Here is a 26622-nt window from a genome sequence, read left to right as displayed (position 1 = left end):
TAAATCAAAATGTAAGCAAACCACCACCTTAGCCTTGGTGGAAAGAATTCACTCACTAATCCAATCTCCGTGGTAAATAGTAGGAGAGATGGGATAAAAAAAAATCCAGAAATGAAAACAAGGATCACCATTGTGATCGTCTCTTCAAGACGAATCCGAATATATAAAATTTTACCTCAATATCACCCTTGGATTAGAAGTTATGACACTTTAAGTTAGCAACGAATCATAGGGTACCATGTCATCGACCCTGCCACGTGGAACCCACATGGTCATGCCACATGGCTAACCTTCTAGTGCCACATGACAACCTAGTATTGGCTATCGGACCATTCGCTACATGTGAAATCCTGGCTCCACATTTGGCTATAAATCCTGGTGCACCTTGATGAAAACTCTTGGTGCTTCTGAGCAAAAACTCTAGGTGTGCCCAGTTGAAACTCCTAGTCACTGCCCGACTGATACTACTATTGCACCCCAACTAAAACTCTCAGCACACCTCGGTTGAAACTTCTAGTCGCTCCCAAAATGATACTACTAGTTCACCCCTGGTTGAAACTCTTGGTCACCCCCGGGTGAAACTCATGGTGTTTTCCTGGCTGAAACTCCCAGTTTCCCCTAGCTAAAACTTTCAGTGCACCCCCAAAGGAAATTGTCGGTCACCCCCGACTGAAACTCCTAGTGTGCCCCAACTATAACTCTCGGTGTCACCCCAACTATAACTCATTTTCTAACCTCATCTATAACTCTCGATGTATTCCTCAGTTGAACGTCTCATTGTGACCCCAAATATAACTCCCGTGTGACCCCGACTATAACTCCTGGTGTGACCTTGGCTATAAATCCTAGTGTGAACCCATTTATATCTCCTGGGCATGCTTCTATGCTTTCCTCTAGGGTATGTCATTTAGTGTATGTCGTCTGCCCACATGTCCCTCCAGCAAAAAGGTGTAATCAGAGAATTCGCCCTATTGTTGTCACAATGAGATCTTTTTCTAGGCCAAGCAGATAAAGTTAGTTGACTAAGGCTATAAATCTAAATTGTGCCTTAGATTGCAACAATGCCCCTCATAACCGGGTCTGACCCATATCTCATCAATGAAGTTGTTGGTGCGAACCTGGGCCATGAGAAACACGTTCACTCTTTTATCTGGCAGTTTTGATAAGGGTTTTCTCCCTTACTACACTATGTGCCATTCACAAAGGAGTTATCCTACGACCCAGCTGCAATGGTTCTACAAATGTCTAGACCTCCACAATAGTTCCACCACAACCAATGGAGTTCGCTAGGGCACCCATTGTTGCTATCTGTCCTGAGATTATGTCAGAATTACTATCACCAGATTCACAGTCTGTAGTGAAAAGCATTGATCAGGGCCTAGTCCAATAAAGGCAACAACTTACTCATCTAGTCCCTCAGAGGTCTGTAGTTCCTAATATCTCATGTAATTTACCTATATCTGACATATCTCAGCATAGATATTTACAAATCTCAACATAGAGATCTACAGATCTCATTCAAGGACCAACCAAGTGTTGCAAGCTTGCAATAGCCACTATGAAACACATGGTGCATAAAACAAAACGAGGAGATCAACACTTCTCCAAGGAACAAGGATTCCCTCTTTTAAGTCTGAATACAAGCATGCACCTTATGGATAGGCACATAATAGATCAATTTTGGGATCTACAAACACTCCCTTTTCAGGGAAAGGGAATTCTAGGATCAACTACTCCAATGGTGGTCAACTACCTTCTGATGCAAATTTTGTGACTCCTGAAGGGGCTACAATACTCACACTGCACCCCACTATGAAACATAAGGACTTCAACAAACATATAAGAAATCATGTGCACCTACCTAGACATTACCTATATGATGGATCAAGATGAAGGGCTTGTAAAAGGTCCCGAGGAAACTTGGCTATTAGTAGGGACCTGTAAATGATCACCTCCAAACAAGGTATCAATCACTCTAAGCGTCATGGTTGTAACCAACCCCTCAAGCATGGTTTCATCACTTATCCCAAAAACCAGAATGATGGACATAATACGACTCTTTTCCTTAGGAGCCTCCATAACAAGAATATATATATAACAGAGATGTAACTTTGCATGACGTGCAAGGATATAATTTCAAGTCATTCAAACTCGATTGGACATGGCATACTCAACATAGATTATAGAACTACAAGACCAAGTCATGGATAGAATGAATTTTTAGGCCCATCATGAGGGTGCACATCATTAAAGGCTTGAATAATTCCTTGTTATCACTTCTTAGGTTGGTGAGAATAAACGAGGAGGAAATCCTCAACAACATTGTAACATAAGTCATATCAATGCAAGTTATCATCAATTTAAAAATCATGTTTTAACAAGAATAATTCCTCTTCTAAATATTATTGTAATCAAAACAAACCTCTTATGGGTTGTTCCAATTCATTTTACATTTTGCATAGTATGTCAATCAATTGCTTAATATTAGTAATACAATCAGCTATTTGCATAGTAGCACCTTTTCAAACCAAAAATGAAACATACATTCATTTTCATGTAAAAATACATAGGAGCACTTATCTTGTGACATTTTAGGGAAACAATGTCTGGAAATATAACTCTCCACCCAACTATAGATAGTTGCAGCTAGTTCTCGCTTGCAAATATCACCCCCTCGAGCTAGATTCTAGATACTAAGATGGATTTCTTAGGGACTACAGGCTACCTACAGGCTAAAACACGGACTCTGAAGGTCATCCTACCTCCACCCACCAACAAAATAGTAGTCAACCAATCTTTAGGGAGTCTAGAGGTCTACCACTTCCAACCTCCAATTGTTCAAAAACCAATAACCTTCAAGGAATCAAGAGGTTTCACCTCCACCCTAAACTTATAACACAATGATTCCACTGATCCAAGTGGATATTGGTGGACACTCACCTATTCCACTTGGAACCCCACAAGTATTTATTTCATTTTTTCAGTTTCTTTAATTGTAGCATAGTTTACTACTTTTGGCAGTTTTTCGGCTCCTCAACTTCCGGAGTCGTTTTGAGGCTCCAAAAATGATGCTTTTTTGCAAAATTGGAAAACAAGATTAATTTATTTTTACTATCTAAAGTTGTAGTCCTCATATATATATTTATAACTAGGTATTATGTGCATCAAACAGAGATCATATGTCAAAGTTAGGACCTCGAGAAGTTGATGTACCAATTTACCCAAACGAGACCCACAGTTTTGGCACTTCATCTCCCAGGGTTAAGTTTTTGGATGTTTAGGGTTTTCCATTATTTCTCAATAATAGATAGGCTTTTGAGCCTCATTTTACCACAGTTCAGAGGCATGTAGCCGCCACATCTCTTCTCAGAGATAAGCTACCATCTCCCGACGTAGTTTATTTCCATTCTGTATGTAACCATATTTTAGTTCTTTGATATTAATGAAATGAAGTTTTATTTTTGCTGCATCTTTGTGTTTATGTTTATATCTATATTCTATTTTGTTCTTGCATAAGTATGGATCAATGGTATCAGAGCAATCTTCTCTTTCTCTATTTTTCTTTGCATGTCCCCAACGAGGTTGGGATATAGGGAGTTAGGGCTCGAATTGGTTGAACCTTTGCAAGACCAGCCTAGTAAACCCTGAAGGTCTCCCATGGCAGAATAAAATAAAGATGAGGGAGTAGGAGATCCCTTAAAAATATTACTCGAAGAAGCCCTCAAGCGACAGAGGAACTAAGTGATGGAAAACATTTCCCAGATCTGCCAACGGATGCCCACAAACTACGCATCTTCATTTGGAAGCCACTTTGAAGGCACCACTCCCTTCAAGGTACATGTCAACTTTAACATTCCCATATTTGAAGGCTAGATAAATGTAGACATGATAGATAGATGGTTAAATATGTTGGAAGGCTATTTTTAGGTTCGTGATTTTTCTAATAGGGAAAATATTACTTTTGCACTCCTTAGAGCCACCCCCACGTCAAGGACTGGTGGAAAACCTACTATGAGCAAAAGGACGAGAGGGAACCCTCATTGTTTTCAAAATTTCAACACACCCACTTGGAACTCTTTTCAAGACACTATGAAGGAGCAATATTACCCTCTCAGGAGCTATGAAGATAATGACATAAAGTGGACCACAATACGGTAAGGAAGGGACCAAGATGTGCCAGAGTTCATAAATAATTTTCATACCCTTCACACTAAGTTGGGTATCAAGGATTCTGAGTGGCATATGAAACTCAATTATTTTGGATGTCTGCACAAATAAATCCAAGACTAGATCGAGTTCCTAGACATCTCCTCTCTTGGCACCGCCTACTGATACATTTTCAAGATTAAGCATAAGTTTAAATAGAATAAGCAATACAATGGATATACAAATCTGAAGCAAGGAAAAGGCGCCCCAAACCACAGAACAAAGGAAAACGCCAAGGCAAGGTGACCTAATATGACCTGTCAAATCCACAAGAAAAGAATAACACCATGAAGATAAAGAAGGACACAGGAAAGTGGTGTGAGTTCCATAAGAGCTCCATTCACAGCACAAGTGAGTTTCTAACCAAGAAATTGCTGGTGGTAGAGCTAAAGGCTTCAGAATCATATGCATGTTCCTACTCTGAGTCCAAAAAAGACAAGGGGAATGACAAAGGGAAGTAGATTATTGAGGTGGAGCTTAGCGCCACTATTGCCACCACCAAGGTCCAAAAGAATGGTCCCAAAGATATAGAGGAGGGGGAGCACCTCTTCCACTCACAGATGTGGGTGAAGGGTTCTCTGTTGTAGTTCATTATCGATAACGGAAGACAAAAGAACCTCATTTTAGTAGAGGTCGTGAAGCGGTTGGGCCTATTGACCATAGCAAAAATGTATCCATACATCGTCGGGTGGCTTCACCAAGAACGAGTTCTTCGCATTAGCCTATAGTGTCACCTTCCCTACAACATCAAGCCCTTCACGGATGAGGTATTGTGTGATGTTTCTCCTCTTGAAGTTTTTGATGTATTATTAGGAAAACCATACCTATGCAAGCGACATGTTGTGTGTGATTTTAGGCCTTGCACTGTTATTATTACTTTGAGAAATAATTTTTACAGGATACCAGAGGTAGCACCGACTACCACCATCTCTTTGATCACTCTGAAGAAATGCATTAAGATCATTTCCTAGACCGTGAAATTTGTTTTCCTTATGATTCACATTCACGGCAAGAAGAATATTGTGGCCAAAACCTCCATATGGGGCTCCTCTGTACGACAGCAGCAGATGGAAAAGGTTATGGAGGAGAACAGGGATATTTTCACCTCACCCACAGGGGTACCTGTACAATATCAGGTCAAGCACTCCATTGACCTAACCCTGGGCATGCCGCTACCCAATGGACCAATCTATAGACACTCTGTTTTTTATAACGATGAAATCAAGAGAGAGATTCAAAAGTTGCTACAGAAAGGGAACATCATGCCAAGTTCATCACCTTGTGGGACCTCGATTGTGTTGGTATAGAAGAAGGATGAGACCTAGAGACTCTGCATTGACTATTAAACATTAGACAAGATCAATGTCCATAATAGGTATCCAATCCCACGAATTGATGACCTTCTGGACTAGCTCAAGCTAGCCAAATATTTTAGAAGATTGACTTGATTTCCGGTTATCACCAGGTACCAATCAAACCCTCCGATGTGTGGAAGACTGCCTTCAAATCCAAGGACGGACTTTTTGAATGGTTGGCCATGCCTTTCGGTTGACAAATGACCCCAAAACCTTTATGAGGTTGATGAATGAAATCTTGTGACCCTTCACCAACTCATTCATGGTGGTTTATTTGGATGACATCCTAATCTTTAGCCAGAGTTGGGAAGTGCACCTCCACCATATTCTATAGGCCCTCCAAACCCTGTGGCAACATAAGTTTTATGCCAATTTGAAGAAATGAACTTTTGGTATGACCTAGGTTCAATATCTAGGGTACATCATTAATGAGCGAGGTGTGCATGTGAACCTAGCCAAGATACAAGTCCTTCAATATTGGCCAACCCTAATCACTCTAATAGAGCTCTACAAATGTATGGGTCTTCTCAATTTCTGCCATAGGTTCTTGTTTGGGTTCTCTCATATCACTTGGCCATTAAGTCAAGTCACAAAGGGCAAAGCAAAAGCAAAGTTATTTTAGTCTAAATCCCATTGACAGGATTTGTTTTCTGATCACCTCTACTCTACACCAGTGCTCACATTACCAGACCTGCAGCAACCATTTGAAATTGAGGCAGATGCCTCAGACTATGTTATTAGTGTTGTTCTTACTCAGCAGGGGCATCCAGTGGCATATCATAGTGAGACACTTTCAGACAAACTCTGAAAATATCCCACCTATGACAAAGAGATGTATACCATTATGCAAGCATGTCAACAATGGAAGCATTACGTTCTAGGGAAGGAAATGGTCAGCCAAACAAACCACCAAAACTTGTAGTTCATACAGACACAAGGGAAGTTTCAGAATGATCTCCATCTGAAATGGTCCACATACTTGCAACAGTTCCATTTGAACATTAATTAAAAGAAGGGAAGCACCAATAATGTTGCATACTTCCTCAGCTGACCATTGGTCATGGAGCTGATCACTGTACTCGACTCTTATGGGCACGAGACTTCAGGGTGGCCACATATTTACAAGAGTGATCCAGAATTGGGCAACACATACCAGACACTCTTGGAAGGCAAGAAAGTTCCAAATTTTTACCTGCATGATGCATTATTATGCCACTTGGGACATATTTATCTTCCTTCAAGCGAGCATTCCAAGATGATTCGGGAGGCACACTACAACTGATTCGCTAGACATTTTGGAGTAGAGAAAACTGTGGCAGTGTTGCAAAAGTATTTTTATTGGCTGAACCTTCAACAAGATGTTGGGAAGTACATGAGATCCTGTGCTTCCTACTCCATTACCAAACCAACCATCAAGAAGAAAGGCTTATATACTACTTTTCCTACTCCTAGTCGACCTTGGGAATCCATCTCCAAATATTACATGTTGGGCCTTACTTCTACTAAACATGGCAATGACTGTGTTTTTGTGGTCATCAACAGATTCTCTAAGATGTTCATTCTGGTGGCCTGCAAGAAGAATATCATAGCAGAAGCCACTTCTAAGTTCTTCTTTGAAAGAGTGTGGATACACATTGGGATCCAAAAATCCATTATCTCAAATCGAGACAACAGGCTCCTACGTACATTTTGGTCAAGTATCTGGTCGATGCTGGATACCAAGCTCACTAATTCCATGAATTTCCACCCCCAAATTGATGGCCAAGTAGAGGTCGCCAACATGATGATCATGTGCATTTTGTGCATGTACAACTCAAAGAATACATGCACATCGGATGAAAGCCTCCCCTATGTCCAACACAACTACAACAGAGCTCTCCATAGCTCAACTGGAAACAACTCCTTTTAGGTGGGGTTGGGATTTCAACCACTATGTACCATTGATGTGGTCATACCATTTGCAGTTACTAAGGCAAATTCGGCCCATATCCAGTTCGAAGATGACAGGGATAACAACATCATTAAACGCATTCAACACATCCACCAGCAAGTCCATGACATTTTGGACAGAGCCATTGCTAAGTACAAGCAACGTCATGATCAACACTAGGTGCCACACACATTCTAGGTGGGTGACAAAGTTTTGTTACATTTGCAGAAGGAGTACCTTGTTGGGCCTCAACACAAAATTTTCCCACTCTGATATGGTCGTTACACCATCAATAAGGATGTAAGGAGAAATTATTTAGCTCAGCATTCCACCATTCCTTGGCCTACACCCAGTGTTCAATGTGGACTATCATCAACCATACTTTCCACCCTTACTGGACACATCAAACATTGCAGAACATCTAACACCATTAGAGATCAACCCATACCACATTGAACAAGCCAAAAATGATTAGATCATGGACACACAGATCAAGAACACTCACCAACATAAGATCCAACTATATCGGGTTGTCAAATTTGGCCACTCTTGCACCAAGGAAAGTGGCTTACCAAGGACCAAGTTCAACAGAAGTTTCCCCATCTCATGGAGGCACTCAACACAATGGGGACCATTGCTTCCTAACGGGGGAGGAATGATGTAGGTGGATATTGGTGGCCACCTTCCCATTCCACTTGGACCCCCACCATTGTTTCTTTTAGTTTTTCAGTTTCCTTAATTGTAGAACAATTTACTATTTTTGGCAGTTTTGCAGGTCCTAAAATTTCAGAGTCGTTTTGAGGTCTTAAACGACATTTTTTTGGAAAACAAGTAGCAAAAAAGTATATTCCTCGGATATATATTTCTAACGAGGTATTGTACGCATCAAACAGAGATCGTATGCCAAAGTTACGACCCCGGGAAGTTGATGTGCCAATTTACCCAAACAGGGCCCACAATTTTGGTGCTTCATCTCCCAGGGTTAGATTTTTGTATGTTTATGGTTTTTCATTGTTTATCAATAATAAATATTCCTTTGAGCCTCATTTTAACACATTTTATAGGCCTTTATCTGCCACATCTCTTCTCAAAGATAAGCTACAATCGCCAGCGATAGTTTATTTCCATTTTGTATGTAAGCATATTTCAGTTCTTTGATATTAATGAAATGAAGTTTTATTTATACTGCATATTTGTTTTTATGTTTATATATGTATCGTATTGCATTCCTGCAGAGGGCTGGATCATCCACCCTCAAAGGGGACTCAAAAATCAATTGTCAAACTGAAATGAAACAAGAAAAGGAGACTCCATAATGTATTTCTAGGTCTCTAAGGGTGACACATCTACCCCAGGATGTCAAGGGGCTCTAGAGAAAGCACATCTCCACCCTCCATCCTTTGAGGTTAGCCTAAATCTTCCCCTCACTTGGAGAAGTTCCTCTCATGCTCCAATTTCTCAACCAGATTATAAACAACTCTCTTTAGAGCCCAACAACAAACCTAGTGTGCTTCCACTACTACACACATTGTGTTTCCAGTAAGTTCTTCTTATCTTCTTGTTTTTTCATCCTTTATGTTGGATACCTTCCAAATCTAGAGTGATCATACTCCAAAACAAACTTTTTCCTCCTCTCTTATGTGTGTGATTTCCCCCCGTGTTCTTAGTCAAAATGGTTCTTCGATCTCCTACTCCTTTTTTTCTCTCCCCTTCGAATGTATCCCTCTTTTCTCTTCCCCTCTCATCCACGGTGGTTCTTTTCCTACTGCTTGACAGGTTGTGTAGGGTATTTTGGGCATGTGGGGCTGTTCTATGTTCATCACTCCTTGACATTCGTTGATTACAATCCAATGGTCTCTTGTGCTTACATTCTTTGGACATAACCTCCTCCACGACACTGCCCAGTTTTTCATTAAAAAAAATATCCTTTGTTGCCTTGTCCCTTTCCCTAAGCAACATGGTCCTATGCACTCATTTTACAACCCATAACTTAATTAAATTAGTGCTTATTAAAATCACAACTAGCCTTTAATGGTTGTCCAAAAACATACCAATTTCTCTTCCAACAAGTAAACTGAACATCTCAAGCAAGTACCCACCCAATCTCTGGAATTTGTGTCCCATAACTCAAAACATAATTCTTTTGTGAAAATATTTACATTGCAAAATGAAATTAAGCAATTGGGGTTGTCACACAAAATGATTAAAAAATATTTTTTTAGGTTTGATAAACCAAAATTGGCCTTAGGGGATGATAATCATCATCATTAATTAACTTAAAAAAAGGAAAAATACTTTTAAATATATTTAAAATGTAATTCAAATATTGCATTGATTATATGAAATTACATGTAATGTCTCACTCATTTTCACTCTTTGAGGCAAGCAATTTCTACAACCACATTTGGGAACTTCTTGTAACATGGCAATTTTTGCAATCTATTTTCTGACTCTCTAGTGACATGTAACTTCTTCATAGCCACCACTTATATGAATCCATTATATATGTGGTGATAAAATATATTAATTATTAATATAGTGTTAAGATAAAGAGGCAGTGGCACTCTTTAGATGCACAATATCTTATTGGCCAATTAATTTGAGATTTTAATGATGACAATGATGATGATGAAAGAACAAATGACACAACTTTTACCTTATGACTCAGCCAGTGCAACTAAGTACACCACTATGAGGCTCATTATAATAATGATTGTATCAATTGTTTTTATTATTCAATATTATTTACTTGCAAAAGTCTTCTTACAATTTCAATGATAAACCAATTACTTGATCTCATTTGATATCAAGTCCAATGAATGGTTAATTATCCCTCACCTTCAATTGTTATTTAGACATACATTCATATAGTCGTTTTGTATGATATTCATGGGAAATTTCTACCCTACCTATATGATATGAAACTCTTCATATCCCCACTAATGTGATTAGACCTATGATTAATGTATTGCTAAAATATATTAATAATTAATATATTGTTAATAGGGATTTTCTAATAATATAATAATAGTAATAATAATGATGATGATAATAATAAATAGATAATGAAAGGAGAAAATGACACACCTTTTACCCAGTGACTAGTCAATGCATATAAATACACCATCATGAGGCTAATCGTAACCATAACTATATTAACAATTCTTATTATTCAATAATTTTACACTTGCAAAAATATTGTTGCAATTTCAATGAGAAACCATTAGTTCATCTCATTTGGTATCAAAGCTAACTCTTGGTTAGTTCTACATAATCCTCGATTCTATTTAGACAAACATTCTCATTGTTGCTTCATATGATGTGTGTGGGAAATTATTGTCATTCCAATACGTCTAGTCACTAGATTTGTACCTACTACCATGTGATTTTCCACCATTGCAATCCATGCGTGGCCATACCATCCACTATCTTGTGCATTTTCATATGCTACAATAACTGAGATATTTATGTACATAAGTCCTTTCCTAAAAATCTACCTTTGTTGTATGCTTCCAATTATGTACTTTCCCACCATAAGAATTCAATTATTCATATAATAGTTTTATTTATACTGTAACATACACCATATCAAGTTGAATTCCATGTGGCTTTTCACCAAGTGACTTTCCTTAAAGTCATAGAACCCCTAAATTATTATTATTATTATTTTAATTAAGGATTATAGCAATCGAAATTGTTTTTCTTATTTACTAGTGTGTTTGTGACTTACAAGACTAGTGTATGGCCTAAAAAAATATAACCTAGGGGTGTACAAGCCATCAAACCACCTAAGGATTAGACCTAGACTAGGCCACACAAATTCTTAACATAGTTGGAATTTTTTGGTGTCTCCTCCCAACTACCATGAATTTCCTTTCTTAGTTTCCTTATAGAATGCAACTCTCAAAATCCAATTCCACTAGAGGGATTTGAATAGCATGTCAATTTTATTTTCATATAAATTCAATATATAATAATAAATTAGAGATGGAGTTTGTAAAGGAGAAAATATGAATTGCTTATCGATGTTTATTGTTGTAGGGATTAAGTCTATAACCTAAGACATGGTCTCAATAATATTAAAATGGATAGAATGAGTTAGGGAAATGCAAAAGGATATTAGGAGAAACACAAAAATAATAAGTGATAAAATTGATAAATTAATAAAAAGGGAGGACAAAATTGAAAGGGTAATAGATGATTCTGAAAAATGATGGAAAGCCCTACTAAGAATGAGGTATGAAGACAAGGATGAAATATTGGAGACACAAATGATAATAGTGAAAAAAATGATCATATAACTAAATGTGTAGATGCATTATTTTCACAACCTTTTGTCTCCAAAGGCCACCACCAAGCGTAAATTCATTGAACACTAGCTATTAGACATATCAAGATAACATAAGTTATTTAAATAAAATCAAAATTAATATATACCTAAATATGATGGATTAGGTGATAGAAAAACTATCATGTGGGTTAATAGAATTGAATAGATTTTTGCTATGAACCCACTTGTTAACAAACCAAAAACATATGAATGGCATCCTTATACATTGAAGGTGATACTTATGATTTGTCCAGTCACTTGCTAAAGAAAACTAGTGTTATTTTTTAACTAGAAACTACTCATAAAAGGTCTTCTTAAATTGCTACATAATGTTGAAGAAACATGACATATTAAATAGGTTCACTCATTTATTGCAAACAAGGAAAATTGATGAATATATCCATGAATGGGAAGTCCTAGTTATAATATCTCTTGATAGTATAGGGGATCAACTACTAAAATTTTATATTTCAATATTAAAACCCATTTTTTGTTAGGATATAAGCCTTACTATGTGGTAAAGTAACTTTGATACTTTAGGATATGTTAATGTTTACTTCTTTTATGTAAAATGGTCTTATCCCACATTAATGAGTGGAAATGATTGGCTTATTGAACAATGATATATAAGGAGGTAAACTGCATCCTAATGGATGCCTCGGTGATTCATTGGTAATATTATATTATGTTAATGTGAGTATCTTCCTTTGAGTATAGATATGTGACTCAAATATATCTAGATGCTTTCCTCATGTAGTGATCTAGCTCATTTATAATATAATATCGTAATAGGAAGTCGTACAAGAGTCTCATAGCTTTGAAAGACAAGGTTTCCACTTTTATGACTTAAGTAGTATGAAAGCCATTGTGTCTTTGTGACCATGAATACGTAATGACTAGTGTAAATAGAGATATATTAGAGGATCACTAACAAGTATTGCCAAACTTTAGAAGACATGATTTTAACTCTCTTAATTGAAGAAAAGAGAGAAATCATAGGAGATATTGATAATGATTCTAAAATTAAGATGGTTTTATACTTAAAGAAATAATCATAGTAGATCAGCTAAAGAGAAGTGGGTGATGAAATGTCACTAATGCAATAAAACGGGTCATGCAACTTGGAACTATGGATTTTGAGCCAATGTCATTCTCAAGGAAAAGTCAAAAGGATACCACATGTAGCTAATTCTTCCATTATTAAAGATCCACTAGAAGTTGAAAGTGGTAACGATCATGTTGAAGAAAGATAATTCTATAAATTTTAAGAATACCACACTTTTAAGACATGAATAGATATAGTGTAGATACAAATAAAATTAGATGGTTTCCCATATTAAAGAAAGGTCATTCTACAAATTTTAAGAATACCACAATTTGAAGAAATGAATGGATATACTGTAGATACAAATCAAATTGTATGGCTTCCCATATAGCTTGAGATTTAAATTTGTGAATATTGGGACTTATACTCTTACAAGGCTCATGAGACAACTTGATGGAAAACTATGGATATAGCTCAATATGGATACTTATGAAATAATTCAAGACATTAGTAATTTAGGGGCTCAATGAGGTGGAATATAGGAAATTGAGAATTTAACTCGAGAGATACATATTTACGAGGGTTATGACGAAGTTTGATGGAGATCTATTTCATTCAAGAATTGTTTTCAAAGAAGAAGCTTTTAAAGAATGATTTCTTTTGATGTTTTAGTTTTTAGTCACTGCGTTTTATCTCTAGTTAGTATGTTTTTCTTTTAATATTGTAATCCTTAATAGAGGGGTGGTAGGGGATAAAGATTAATCTAGATTATAGTTAATTTATGGCTTTAGGATGTGTTAATGTTAACTCTTTTCATAAAATAGTCTATATATCGCATGCATTAGTGAAAATGATTTTCTTACTGAACAATGATTTGGAACGAGGTAAACTCCATTGTAATAGATGCACTAGTTTTTCATTGAAAATAAGATTTTTTGTTATCGTGAATATCTTCTTTTGAGTTTATATATGTCTCTCAACTCTATATAGGATTTCATCTAGTGATCTACCTCATTTTCTAATATTATTTTCAACTAGTTAAGACAATTAGGACCTAAGAATTTGGATGGAGAAAAAAACATGGTGAATATAATTAAAAGAAAGTTTAATGCTCAACATGAGGTAGCTTTCAAACTCTCAAATAAGATAAGCAATTAAAATGCATTAGTTTACTACAATTTTACTAAATATCACCACTCATACATAGAGAAAAAGAAGGAGAAAAAAATGTGTAAATGTGGTAGAAGTTGCACTCTTAGTGTAGAAATTAATGTCTAGATTCTAAACTGCTCATGAAATTTTCTAAATCACACGACTAGAAGCTACTCTATTGATCTAAAAAATTAAATTCATGATCGATAGCACAAATCACTAACATGCATCAAGATTCAACACACATACACAGAGATTTATCTAGGGTAAAGTAACTGCTCAAAACCCCTTACTATTTCTTGTTGGGTTGTGTTATATTCTTTCCATGACTAGCCCATGTAGTTAACTGGGGGTTAGAAGGGGGGCAGAGCCCCCCCTTCATTTTGCCGATTGTGTAGCGAGGGGAGTCACAGGGGGTTTAAGGGGTGCAGGTAACCCCACTCTATGGGCTGCCCCAAAAAATTTTGTTTTTGGACCCTATATTAGGTTGGGCGGACCTGCCTATGGTTTTATGCATGATTTTTCACACATGGTTTTGGACGTAATGGTTTTCGGTCCATGGTTTTGGACGAGATGGTTTTCGGTCCATGGTATTGGATGCTTTGGCATGTATAAATATGTATTGTAACATTGAAAGGAATATAATGAAAAATCAAGTTGGTAGTCCTGGTTTTGGGATCGAGGGGAAAATCTATGTGTATATGTGTTTTATGTGTTATGCTCTCGAATTGTTTATTTTCTGTGTTTTAGAATTCGTATGCAGGTAATTTCTGCAGGGTTAAAACCTACATTTGGTATCAGAGTTGTTTTGGCTTCAAGGGGACACCTTTGTTGCTGAGGGGTTTCACTCGGGCCTGTGGTAGACCTTGTTCAGTGGGAAATCTATGAGATCGATTCTAGTGGTGAAAGAAGATGGCAGGCAGTGGAAAGATAGAGATCGAGAAATTTAATGGTCAGAGTTTTGAGTTGTGGAAACCCAAGATGGAGGATCTGTTGGTGGATAAAGATCTGTGGATCGCGGTAGATATGGGTACTAAACCAACGAGAGTGTTTGATGAAGAATGGAAGAAGTTGGATCGGAAGGCAAAGAGCACAATATGATTGTGTGTCTCAGATTCAGTATTGTTGAATGTATCAGGGGAAGCTACAGTGAAGGCTTTGTGGGACAAATCAGGGACTTTGTACCAATCTAAGTCTCTGGTGAATAAACTATTCCTACGGAAAAAGCTATATAACCCGAGGATAAAAGATGGAGACTCGGTGACAGAGGATTTGAATGCGTTTAATACTATGGTAAGTCAGTGATCGTCTATTGATATCAAAATTTCAGATGAAGATAAGTGCATTAGTTCATTGTGTACTCTACCAGATTCGTGGGATAGTCTGGTTATTGCAATAGGTAGCAATGCAATTGCCTTGCAGTTTGATGAAATAGTCTCATCCTTTCTGATGGAGGAGATGAGACGGAAAAACATGGAGAGCTAGAATGGTGATGCCTTGTCTATACAAGGACGGTCCCAGAATAGAAACAAAAATAAGTCATTGAGTGGGATATCTAAATCTAGAGGGAGATCTAAATCTCCAAGAAAACCTATAAAGGTAGTGTGTTGGAAATGCAGAAAGGAAGGGCACTACAAAAGGGACTATAAATCTAAAGCTCTTGACAAAGGAAAGGGATCTGATGATGCTCCTTCTAAAAAGTCAAAAACCACCTTAGATGAAGGTGGGGATGTGTACTTGGCTTCTTCAAGTACACATGTAGATCATAAGGCATGGTTGATTGACTCAGGTGCATCCTTTCACTTCACTCCCCATAGAGAGTGGTTCTGCAAGTATGAGAAATATGATGGTGGTGATGTCTTATTAGGGGATGATAGGAAGGCTAGAATCATTAGTCGCGGAAAAGTAAAGTTGAAGTTGCAAGGTGGAAGGGTTAGAACACTTCTGGCTATTCTACATATTTCTGCATTGGCCAGAAATCTGATTTCTGTAAGAAAGCTGGATGATGCAGGTATAAAAACAGTGTTCGAGAAGGATACTTGCAATATGGTTCAGGGAGCACTAATATTGATGCGGGGAGTTCGGATTGGAACTCTGTTCAAGCTGCAAGGTAGCATTGTTGTTGATGGGTGCAACAGTTTTGTGGTTCCTAAAAGAGGAGCAGAAAATCTAGTAGTCTCTGGAGAGAAAATCATGTTGTGGCATCAAAGGGTTAGACATATTGGAGAGAAGGGCCTTCGAATACTTCATGGTAAAGCTATGGTAGAAGGTACAAGTAATAGCTCCCTGGATTTTGATTTCTATGAAAATTGTGTATATGGGAAGCAGAATCAGGTGAGTTTCCCCTTTGGTGGTAAGAGGGTGAAACATATACTAGAGCTTGTGAACAGTGATGTGTTTGTACCTGTGAAGGTTCCATCACTGGGTAAGTCTGTGTACTATGTATCATTTATAGATGACTTCTCAAGGAATACATGGATATATTTCCTTAAGAATAAATCTGAAGTCTTTGAGAGGTTTAAAGAATTTAAGGCTCTGGTGGAAAACTAGACAGAGAAGAAGATAATGGTGTTGAGGACAGATAATGGTGGAGAGTTTTGCAGTAAGGAATTTGAAGAATTCTATAAGAAGTGTGGTATAGCATGGCAGAAGACTACTTCATATGCACCTCAGCAAAATGGAGTTGCAGAAAGAATGAACAAGATGTTGATGGAAATGGCAAGAAGCATGCTCGGTGGTGCCAGGCTAGGACAGGAATTATGGGCAGAGGTGGTGGGGACAGCATGTTACTTGTTCAATAGATCACCTTCATCAGCGTTGGAGGATAAGAATCCACAAGAGGTATGGACTGGTAAGAAACCCTCTCTTTCACATTTGAGGGTATTTGGATGTGATACGTATGTACATGTTCCAAATGAGAAACGAACCAAGTTGGAGAGTAAATATAAAAAGTGCATCTTTAATGGGTATAAGGATGGTTTAAAGGGTTATAAGCTTTGGAACCCAGTAACAAGGAAGGTTGTGTATAGCCAAGATGTGGTGTTCAGAGAGGTGAAAAATGTTATTAAACATGAAGTCCAACCAAAGTGTTAAACACACACATGGCAACAACAGAATATGAAAGATAAAACATGAGAGTATATTTTTTATTAATGAAAGATATACATTTTTAGTACATGGTGTGACCATTGGGTTCCTCATCCCAAGGTCTCTTGGACTTCTTTTGTCTATTCGGCTTCCACACTAACCCATAGAGGATTAGGTGCCCAACATTCCCCCCTTTAATCTGAAGGGTTATGTATGAGTTGAAGAAGAGAGTTGTAATACAAAATGTGAAAAAAATGCATGGCAGCACTAGACTGAATGTGCTCTCTGAAATGTTGGTATAAAGGGCGATGGTTTAAGGATGACCACCAACACTGGAACACTTAGTGCAGTTCCAGGAACTCTTCCAAGTCTGGCATGAAGCTCAAGTCTTCTGCTAGAGGAAGTGCTCTTGATGTTTTGAAGAGGGAAACCTTCAACCATGAATGGGAGGTCTCACCCCGCATCAAAGGGAGAACTTCAACCTGAAAAGGGAAGTATCAACCTGTGATGGTTTAACGATGAACAACAAATCTGGAATGCTTAATGCAATTCCTGGAACTCTTCCACAACTGGCAAGAATCTGAAGTCTTCTGCTAGAGGAAGTGTCCCCAATTCTATTTCTGGAATTCTTCTGAAACTAGCAAGAAGCTGAAGTCTTCTGCTAGAGGAAGTGTCCCAGATTCTTTGAAGAGGCATTACCAAATTAAGGCATGCTCAGGGGCATCTTTGTCTTTGGCTACAATTCTGAAACTGGTGTGACAGGTTGTGGCTCAGGCTCACTTGATGTGGCTTTGAAGCTTGTAGATGACCATCATTTCCCCCCCGTCATATACAAGGTGAGATGATGGAGAAAACTCAACTGCAAGGCTGTTCAATACTCTAGAACAAGTTCTGACATGTGACTAGAATATCTTCTTGGTTGTTGATGCCCATTGCCAAGAAGCGATCCATCCAAGATGAATCTTTGTTCTTGCAGGAGGTTTGTTTCTGAAGCATCAGTTTGAAGAATGACTGGTTTTATGACAGTGCGTACATGGATGAAGATCAAAACAGTGATCTTTAAGATGGACAACTCAGTCACAGTGTTGGCTTTTCACAATCTGTTTTGGCTGCTGTGGAAGAGGGGTAGAATTTGGAACAGTTGGAGGTGAACTGCCATGAGGAGTAGGTGAACTATCATGAATGAATCCAGCACTTTGAAATTAGATCGGTTTGGAGTAGTCTGGAATATGAAAGAACAAGTCCTTGTCATATCCAAGACCAGTTCTGTGCTTCTTATGGACAAGCTCTTCCCAAGGTCTGATGATGGGCTTGGGAAGTGCAAACTGAATTTCTACATCTACATGTACAACTGCTACTTTATGGGAGTCTATTTCAATCTTCAAAAAAAAAAACGGGTTCAGAATGATGACTCCTCTGTTTTAATTCTTCTTGTTGTCGCTAAGATTCGAGCTGCAAAAAATCAATTTTCTCTTGTGCATTTTGTAGACAGACCTGAATGTATATGAGAGAAAATTTGCTAATTTTTAATGTATCATGAGTAGACAATATCATAGTTTTGAAGAACTCTAATACTTCATTGATTCTGGCCATTTTTTTCTTCAATGTCATAATTACACCTTAAAAACCGATCACAACTACTACTCAATGCAGAAAAGTAATACCCACTCACAGTACATAGGAATTTCCATTATAAATGTGCAGCAAATTATCAGTGTGCAGCCAACAAGAACTAATTACAATCCATTACATAAAAATAAGAGTTTACTCATGACCATCACTATGTTCTGACAATACAACTGACTATTTCTCCACAAAAGACTACTTTTATTTGTCAAAACAATCATTGCCTTTATACATCCCACCAAACTCTTATGCAGTAGTCAAAGTAACAAGGAATCAATGCATATATATGTTGACAAAAACTATAATAAGTTTTAAATACAATGCCACAACTAGGCAACAACAACTGCAAACTTGCTTGGATCCTTCAAATACTCCTTCACTTTCTCGGCCAGTGGAAAAGAATAGTCAAGTTCAATAGTGACTGCTAATAAATTCTTGTAACCATTGATGATAGCATGTGGAATAGCTGTAATTGTGGGATAACTGATCACCAGAGAAAGAGTTGTACATAATCTCATAAATTGCAAAGCTGAAAGCACATAAGAAGCGCCTTACATTTGCTAACTTTGAAATGGTAAATGATGAAGTGCTCACCTTCGAAACCCTAAGGTGAAACTTTGTTACAAGTTTTTCCAAAACAAGTTCTTAAAATATCATCAATTTCTTCATATAAAATAAGCAAGACTATAGTGAATGGCAGCACTCAAAAAAACACACAAAAACTTAGCACATTTAGGAGGACATCTTTGTCAGCTCTTACAGGAAATAATCATCTTTTCTCCATGAAATGAAACTATTGATCTTTAGTTCAGCAGTGAGCAATGAAATAATACTCATATATACACCACGGCGTCATGGGTTTCACGTAACCAACACACCCTCTTTAACAAAAATGACCAGCACATATTCTTTCACTTCAGTAAACAATTCGACCACCAAAGCATCTCACATCAAACTACATGATGTTTAAAAAATTATAGTAAGGAATCATGACCATTACATCATAAAAGGCCATCGCATATGTTTATACTTCAGCCAGGTCATTTTTTTTTTTTTGCAACATAGGATTTAACTCAGTCATGACAGAGACACCGAACATGGAATTTAACGCACCATTCGACTAGCTTTTGTCCAACACCCAAAGTAATATTCATGCACAACATTCAATCAATACAGTTGAGCATACACATCTATTCAATGCTTCAATCACTTTGTGTATAATGCAAACTATTCTGCGCTTACCGCACCATATATATCACAACACCAGTCACGGCCTTCAAGAGTTTATGCACCATTTAATATACGTATCAACCTTATTAAAAGTTCATACCACCGAACCAAGCACAAATCTCCTTAAAAACATGTTCCTTAACATATTTCGGTCTTCAAAAGTCAACATACCTTAACCATTCAATGCATTTAGATTACTTTCATTTTACTGTTGCATGCTCATCACAAAACTAGGTTATCATAGGTTTAGAGGATGGGATAGTTTGTTCCCAATCCATTGGTGTTCATGTTGTTGTGGGGATCCCAGTCAGGGTCTATGACATGCTACGACGTCGTGCCTTGCGTCCTGATTCAATCAAAATGTTTGTGCTCAATGAAGCAGATAAAATGCTATCACATGGGTTTAAGGACCAGATATATGATATCTTTCAATTACTACCTTCAAATCTCCAAGTTGGTGTTTTCTCGGCTACCATGCCTCCTGAAGCTTTGGAGATTACTAGGAAGTTCATGAATAATCCAGTCAAGATTCTTGTCAAAAGAGATGAGCTTACCCTGGAGGGTATCAAACAGTTCTATGTCAATGTAGAACGTGAGGACTGGAAGCTTGATACACTGTGTGACTTATACGAAACTTTGGCAATCACACAGAGTGTGATTTTTATCAATACCAGAAGAAAGGTAGATATGCTCACAGATCAAATGCGAGCTCGGGAACTGAGACCAGGATACATCAGGAATGCCACCCAATCCTTGAACCAAATTAGATCCTCTTCCCAGTTGGAGTGCACCCTCAATGCCTAAATTTATGATACCACCAGCAGAACCTTTATGATAATCGGCAGCAACTCTATAATTCATATATTTCTAGCAACCCTTACAAGGTAGACAATGAACTTGGGATGTGAATGAATAAATAAAGGAATAAATGAGTAGAAGCGATGGACAATGTACCGAGAGGTGCAATGTTTTTTTTTTTTGTCAAAGTCGGATATTGTTTTAATAATGAATCGCAGTGTTCATTTGCCACAAACAGTGTGTGATTTCAGCTTTACGCCTATGGAATCGACCTGAACGTGTTCGGTGCAAGACTTTCAAATCCAGCTTCTGCTCCATCTGAGAAGACTAGCTAATTTTGATCTTGCATATAATGTGGATGGGGGAGAGCGTATGGAAAGTATGGCAGCATTCAAACAAATTTCATATGGCAACGTTATGGGGAAGGGAATGTGCTGCAAACAGAGAGAGCAATGGAACGTTGCTACCAAGTGAGAGATAGAAAAATGCTGCATATGGGAACGTAACATTCCAGTTTTGAATGCCCGGAGAATAGCAATACAATCCAGTCTTCAATGCATTTCGAATTAATTGGAGAGGGTGGTTTTCGAAATAATAGGAGAAATATCACCAAATATGCACTCATCGCACCATACTACCATGTCAGTGATGTCAGTGATGTCAGTTCTGTAATATGGGCAAACATAGGTAGAATAGGAAAATAGGAAGAAAGGGGAATTACAAGGCCAAGAATGCTAAAAATAGGATTGGAGAAATAATTAAGGTTGCCGCTAGAATTTAGCTGAGAAAATATTCATGAAATGCATAAGTGATGGCAGAAATGACATGCACATAAAGGCCATAAAAAAAATGGCTCAAAGTAATTATGTAGGGCAGGAATACGCCTGCTCTAATACCATGTTAAACACACACATGGCAGCAACAGAATATGAAATATAAAACATGAGAGTACATTTCTTATTAACGAATGATATACATTTATAGCACATGGTGTGACCGTTGGGTTCCTCATCCCAAGGTCTCTTGGACTTCCTTTGTTTATTCAGCTTCCACACTAACCCATAGAGGATTAGGTGTCAAACACAAAGCAACCTAAGAAGACAAAGTTTGAGCTAAAGGAGGAAGAATTAGACTCTACAGTAGAGGAGGAATCGGAAGATGAAGAGCCACAAACTCTGGGTGTGAAAAGATCAGTTCGAGAAAGAAGTCAGCCAGAAAGGTATAGTCCATCTGCTTTCTGTTCAAATTTTTCTTTATCTATTATTGATGATGATCCTATAACTGTGAATGAAGCAGAAGATTCAAAGGATGGAAAACTCTGGAAAGAAGCCATGGTTGATGAAATGGCATCTTTGCACAACAATGAGGCTTGGGATCTGGTGGAGTTGCCGGCTGGAAGGAAACCCATTGGTAGCAAATGGGTGTTCAAGAAGAAGACAAATGTAGAAGGAAAGGTGGAGAAATACAAAGCTCGGTTGGTAGCAAAAGGTTATTCCCAAGTGTTGGGAATTGATTTTGGTGATATTTTTTCTCCTGTTGCCAAGGTAGCTTCTATTAGATTACTTTTATCTGTTGTTGCTGCTTTTGATTTTGAGGTAGAACAAATGGATGTGAAGACAACATTTCTTCGTGGGGACCTGGAAGAGGAGATCTACATGAAGCAACCTGAAGGCTTTGTGGTGAACGCTAAGAAAGAACTGGTATGCAAGTTAAAGAATTCTCTCTATGGGTTAAAACAGTCACCAAGGATGTGGTATTAGAAATTTGATACATTTATATGGGGACTTGGCTTCATGAGAAGTAAAGCATATCACTGTGTGTATTTTAAATTAATTGGTGACTATGTTATTTAGCTGATATTGTATGTGGATGATATGTTCCTGGTTGGAAATGACAAAGAAATTATCCAAGATTTGAAGACCCATTTGTCCTCTTGGTGCTACAAACTATATTTTGGGCATGGGAATTAAAAGAGATCGGACAAAGAGGAAGCTCTAGTTAAACTAGAAGAAGTATGTCGAGACAATATTGCAAAGGTTTAATATGTAGGTTAGTAAGTCTGTGAAGTTTCCTATTCCAGTAGGTGTAAAGTTATCTGCTAAACAATGTCCCAAGACACAAGAAGAGGAAGAGGACATGTCCCGTGTTCCATATGCAAGTGTAGTCGGTAGCCTGATGTATACAATGGTCTGTACTAGACCAGACATTGCACATGTAGTGGGAGTATTGAGCAGGTTTATGTCAAAACCAGAGAAGGAGCACTAGACAGTAGTGAAGCGGGTTTTCAGGTATTTGCGTGGCACTTGTGATTATGGTTTGTGCTACCAAGGAAGACCAGGATTGGACAGAGTGTTGGATATTCATGGCTTTGTTGATGTAGACTAGGCTAGAGATGTGGATCAGAGAATATCTATAAGTGGGTATGTGTTTAACCTATTTGGAGGTGTAGTTAGTTGGACGAGCAAGAAACAATTTGTAGTGGCACTATCAACTACAGAGGCAGAATACATGGAAGCCACTCATGCAAGCAAGGAAGCAATTTGGTTGCAGAGATTGTGTTCAAGTATGGGGTTAGTACAGGGAGCTATAAGTATAGACTGTGATAGCCAAAGTGCAATTTTCTTGGCAAAGAACCCTGCATATCATTCAAAGACAAAGCACATTAACGTTCAGTATCACTTTGTGAGGGATATGATAAAAGACAAAAAGGTGTTGCTGGTAAAGGTGGACACTTTGAAGAATACTACATACACATTGACAAAATCTGTGAGCTCTAAGAAGTTCTCTTGATGTAGAGAAAAAATGGGTGTTGTAGGGTTGGATAAATGACTAAGCTCTCATGTGGCCCCTTGTGGAAAGAAAAAAACAAGTGGGAGAATGTCGGGTTGTGTTATATTCTTTCCACGACTAGCCCGCGTAGTTAACTGGGGGGTTAAAAGGGGGGCGGAGCCCCCCTTCGTTGTGCCGATTGCGTAGCGGGGGGAGTCACAGGGGGTTTGAGGGGTGCAGGTAACCCCACTCTATGGGGTCTAGGGCAATGCCCCAGAAAATTTTGTTTTTGGACCCCATATTAGGTTGGGAAGACCTACCTATGGTTTTGTGCATGATTTTTCGCACATGGTTTTGTACGCGATGGTTTTCGGTCCATGGTATTGGATGCTTCAGCATGTATAAATATGTATTGTAACATTGAAAGGAATATAATGAAAAATCAAGCTGGTAGTCCTAGTTTTGGGATCCATGGGAAAATCTATGTGTAAATGTGTTTTATGTGTTACACTCTCGCATTGTTTATTTTCTGTGTTTTAGAATTTGTATGCAGGTAATTTCTGTACAGGGTTAAAAAATACATTTGTATTGTATTAATCAAAGAATTTGGATGAATACAATATGCTATGCTCAAGCTTGAGCTCAACCTGCATTTGTATCTTCTATCCTTTGCTTGAATGACTAACCTTAGCTAATACATAGCCAAAATTTCGAGCCTCCAAACCCATGTTTCCTTGTGTTGTTTCCTTGGGAATTAGCCCCTATTTAATAGGAATTTTCCTCATCTGAATTGTACAATTCCTTCAGGTCAATCTCTCACCGCATGCATGACTTGTACAACTTGGAATAGTTTACAATTGACATTACACTTCCTTTGAACTCCAATCTCAACTGGGTACCTCAAATTCTCTGCATGCATGACTTAATTTAAGTTGATTGATTAGTGTTATAGTTGCTACAACACCACCCAAATTTTTGGGTGGTATCCAAAATTTTGGGTACCCCACCACTCCCCCCAAGCTTTTAGGGTTTTGATAGGGCCCCCAACCAGTTTCTCTCCCCGCGAATTTGCCTACCCAAACCCCTTTTGTGCACCCACTAAAATTTCGTTCATTGCATCCGCACACCATGTTTTATCTTAGACATATGCCTTAGGACCGCATTAGGGTTTCAAAGGTTGGTGGATTTAGTAATGCATCAAGAGTCTCATGATTTTGGAGCCCATCTGGGGAAACATACATGCAATTTGGCTTTCCTTACGATGGACAATTTTGAGGTTTGGGCGAAACCCTAAATGGGAAAAGGTGACCCCCCTTAGTTTTGACCTAATGCGCATTCCCGTTGAGAGTGTGTTCCCATCGACGTTGTTGGTCATCATGGAAGAAATTGTTGCATGTCATAGGACCCTAGGTTCATGATTGATTCCTCATCTCAACATGTGCATTAGGATGGTTTTTTTTCAAGGCTTTCGTTCCCATGGGTATTCAAAACCCTAGATCGTGGTAACCTATAGTCCAACCACTATAAATGTTTCAAGAGACTCACTCTATGAGTGCATCGCCCCTTGGGCATCAGGTGTTATCGAAATCAATTGTAATTTATAAATCCATGAAAGTACAAGAATATTGAGTTGGCCTCCAAAATTAAGCCTGTTTCACCAACCAATGTAAAATAACATCTTAGCTAGGATAATTTATTGTTGAGACTCATCAAATGAATTAGTGTTTTTTAGTTATTTTATTTTTCACATAAAAGTGTCACTATGGCATAATAGCTTATCTTTCATATCATTTTCTTTTCAGGATTCCCTGAAGATACCACGAACTGTGCTACTTTTGCATAAGTGGTCCCTTGGTGCGAAATCACTAAGATGCTCTGATGCTAGAATTCCTTAATCACGTGGCATGGTGGATGTTTTAAAATTTATAAATGGATTATGTTTTGGAGTTTGAGCCATCACAATGCACCCAAAAATCATATGGGAGGTCTCTTCACTCAGAAAACCATAAAAATCCAACAAACAATCCGAAGCAAGGCATGGGGATGTAAATAACAAAAGGGATGGAAAGCATATGTCATTGAAGGTGCCACCGGAGGTACAGATCAAAGGAAATGTTTGAGCCCAGCATGGTTATTTAGATGCTAGGTGGAAGCAATGCCTCAAGCTCAGTGAAAGGTTCCCTAGATATTCTAGTTTGGATCTTCGTCTATAATTATCGTCCTCTCTTATTTGTCTGCAGCTCAAAGTACAGATCCTGATGAAGTTGCTGCCCTTAAAAAATTTTAAGGCGAGTCTTGGAGATCCACATGGAAACCTAAAAAATAGGGGAAAGGTGATCCATTGTAACATACCTTGGATAGAAGTGATATGCTATAATGAAAATCTTTCAAATGGCTACTCTCATAACCATGAACCTAACAGGAAATCTAGCTCCAGAAATCGGAAATTTACGACAACTTAAAATTTCGGGTTTCATGCAGAATAATATAAGTGGTAGTATTCCGAAGGAGATTGGAAATATAACAACTCTTCACTTTTGCTTCTGAACGGAAAAAATCTATCAAGTCCATTGCCTGAAGAGCTTGGTAAGCTTTCCAATTTGGACCAAATATAAATTGATCGTATATTCCTTACGTGAGGTGGTTTTGTCTTTGGCCAAAACAAGCTTTGAAAGAAGATTATAAAATAATCGATGTTAATATAAAAGGGCGTTGATAACCTCTTAGCAGCACTTAATGCAAGCCCTCCGAATATGACCAACAGGTTCATGGACCCCTCATGAAAACAGAGGCATTGTTTGTACACCTTTCGAACTCGTGAATATTTTCGTTCACATAGCCAAAGCAATGTCAGAAGCCCAATGATTGCACAGAGACCAAGGGAAGGTGGCTGGGTTTTGTATCAAAATGATGCAATGCCTTCTATGTCCACAAGCCATGTTTATTCCAGTTTTACATAGTCGCAGAGGTTGAATACTGAAATGACTTGTTTTTTCTGCATTGTCACTAGTCGCAATTTTGTTGGCAAACCCGTAGGTCGCAGAATCACACTCCAGGAGAAGACTGGGAATGTGACCTACTGTGAAGCGCGACT

General features: G+C 38.1%; 1 pseudogene; it reads left to right on the top strand.

Moving 5' to 3' along the window:
- The first annotated feature begins 20282 nt into the window (after positions 1-20282).
- Positions 20283-20765, top strand: LOC149139283 (eukaryotic initiation factor 4A-6 pseudogene; annotated as a pseudogene).
- Positions 20766-26622: the final 5857 nt, after the last annotated feature.

This window comes from Pinus tabuliformis, chromosome X (genome assembly GCF_031772625.1).
Source record: "Pinus tabuliformis cultivar Carrire ecotype Pingquan chromosome X, CPIR1, whole genome shotgun sequence".
NCBI classification, from domain to species: domain Eukaryota; kingdom Viridiplantae; phylum Streptophyta; class Pinopsida; order Pinales; family Pinaceae; genus Pinus; species Pinus tabuliformis.
The sequence above is the reverse complement of the archived record's forward strand: the minus strand, read 5'-3'. Positions and strand labels throughout refer to the sequence as shown.